Below are 2,919 nucleotides of genomic sequence, written 5' to 3' on the forward strand. Positions count from 1 at the left end.
GGTACGGGCGGCGGCGGAGTGACGTGGTGGCACAGGATTGGCCGCGTGGGCGGCGGCGATTTCGTCCGGCCAGAGCGGACGTGTCCGGCCGGAGCGGACGTGTCCGGCGCGGCGCGGAGGGATTTTAGGGTTTCCGGAGACTGCGAATGTATTTCGGGATGCCCACATATTTATAGGTAGAGGGAGCTAGGAGAGTCCAAATGAGGTGCAGTTTTCGCCCACACGATCGTGATCGAACGAACTAGGACATGGAAGAGAGTTTGGTGGGTTTTGGGCTGGTTTTTGAGGGGGTTTATGCTGGACACTCAAATGGACTTTGCGGATGCCCGGTTAACCGTTGGAGTACCAAACGACCTCCAAATGGAACGAAACTTGACCGGTAGTCTCCGGGTGGTATAATAAGGCCACTTGACAAGCCTCGGTCCATTCCAAGAAAGTTTGACACCCGCACACGAAAGAAAATAAGAGGGATGCGCCGGAGGAGATAGGAGCGCCGGATTGCAAAACGGACAACGGGGAAAATGCTCGGATGCAAGAGACGAACACGTAAGCAAATGCAATGCACATGATGACATGATATGAAATGCATGACATGAAAAAAATACAAAACGAAAAACAAAACCCGACAACGGAGGGAAAATCATAACACATAGCCGGAAATGGCAAGAGTCGGAGTTACAAATATGGCAAGTTACATGCGGGGTGTTACAACACTCCACCACTACGAGAGGATCTTGTCCCGAGATCTAGGACTGAAAGAACTCCGGATATTCGGAACGGAGATGGTCCTCGCGTTCCCAGGTGGCTTCCCGGTCGGAATGGTGCGACCACTTCACTTTCAGGAATTTGATTGACTTGTTGCGAGTCTTGCGCTCAGTTTCTTCAAGAATAGCCACGGGGTGCTCATGATAAGACAAATCTTCTTGGAGGTCAATCTCTTCAAAGTTGATAGTGCGCTCAGGCGTCTTGAAGCACTTGCGGAGCTGTGACACGTGGAACACATCGTGCACGTTCGCGAAGTTGGAAGGAAGCTCAAGTTGATAGGCGAGGTCGCCTCTTTTGCCAATGATCTTGAAAGGACCCACGTATCTAGGGGCAAGCTTCCCTTTGATACCGAAGCGACGAGTGCCTTTCATTGGAGAGACGCGGAGGTAGACATGGTCTCCGATCTCGAAAGCCAAATCACGATGCTTACTATCATAGTAACTCCTCTGGCGCGATTGCGCGGCTTTGAGATTTTCACGGATGACTTTACACATTTCTTCAGCTTCAGTGATTAAGTCATTGCCAAGAAGTTGGCGTTCACCAGTCTCTGACCAATTGAGAGGAGTACGGCACTTTCTGCCATAGAGAATCTCGAATGGGGCCTTGCCCGAACTCGCTTGGAAGCTGTTGTTGTAGGAGAATTCAGCATATGGAAGACAATCTTCCCATTTCATGCCAAAGGAAATGACACAAGCCCTGAGCATATCTTCAAGAATTTGATTGACTCGCTCGACTTGGCCACTAGTTTGAGGATGGAAAGCTGCGCTGAAGCAAATGTTTGTGCCCATGGCCTTCTGGAAGGAGTCCCAGAACTTAGAGGTGAAGATGCTTCCACGATCAGAAGAAATCAATTGTGGAATGCCGTGCAAGGAGACAATTCTGGAGGTGTAAAGCTCTGCCAGCTGAGCTGCTGTGATAGATTCTTTGATTGGAAGGAAATGAGCCACTTTAGAAAGCTTGTCAATGACAACGAAGATAGCATCATTTCCGCGCTTGGACTTTGGAAAACCAGTTACGAAGTCCATTTCAATATGATCAAACTTCCATTCTGGGATAGCAAGAGGTTGGAGGAGACCAGCTGGTCGTTGGTGTTTTGCTTTCACTCTTCGACAGACATCACATTTATTCACGAATTGAGCAATTTCTCGCTTCATTCGAGTCCACCAATACGACTGCTTGAGGTCATGATACATCTTCGTACTTCCAGGATGAATGGATAGGAGAGAATTGTGCGCCTCGTTCATTATGACTTTCCTTAGATCACCTTTAGGAACCACAATCCGGTCCTCGAAGAATAAAGTGTCTCTGTCATCAATGCGATAGCACTTGTATTTGGAAAGACCCTTGTCGATACCACGTTTCACCTTCTTCACCATGGCATCAAGTAGTTGTGCCTCACGAATTTGATCTTCCAAAGTAGGAGAGACTATGAGGTTGGCAAGAAGGCCTTGAGGGACAACTTGGAGATTCAGCTTGCGGAAAGCTTCACAAAGATCCGGTTGGAAAGGCTTGAGGATTAAGCTGTTGCAATAAGCCTTCCTGCTTAAAGCATCTGCAATGACATTGGCCTTGCCTGGAGTATATTCGATACTCGGATTGTACTCTTGAATCATTTCGACCCATCAAGTCTGCCTGAGGTTGAGGTTGGGCTGAGTGAAGATATACTTGAGGCTCTTGTGATCGGTGAAAATGTCCACTTGTCTTCCCAACAAGAGATGTCTCCACGTTATTAATGCATGGACAACTGCCGCCAACTCAAGATCATGAGTGGGGTAGTTCTTCTCGTTGGGCTTCAACTGACGAGAGGTATAGGCCACAACTTTCTTCTCTTGCATTAACACAGCACCGAGACCTTGGAGAGAAGCATCACAGAAAACTTCATACGGCTTGGATTCATCAGGAGGAGTCAAGACAGGAGCTGTGACAAGTTTCTCTTTGAGAGTGTTGAAAGCAACGTCACACTCAGGAGACCAGACATACTTCACATGCTTCTGAAGGAGGTTGGAAAGAGGCTTTGCAATCTTGGAGAAATTCTCAACGAATCTTCGACAATAGCTTGCAAGACCAAGAAAACTGCGGAGCTGCTTGACATTTTGAGGAGGTTCCCAATTCACAACTGCGGACACCTTCTCGGGGTTAACAGCGATGCCCTTG

The sequence above is a fragment of the Triticum aestivum genome, chromosome 1D, assembly GCF_018294505.1.
Source record: "Triticum aestivum cultivar Chinese Spring chromosome 1D, IWGSC CS RefSeq v2.1, whole genome shotgun sequence".
Lineage (NCBI taxonomy): Eukaryota > Viridiplantae > Streptophyta > Magnoliopsida > Poales > Poaceae > Triticum > Triticum aestivum.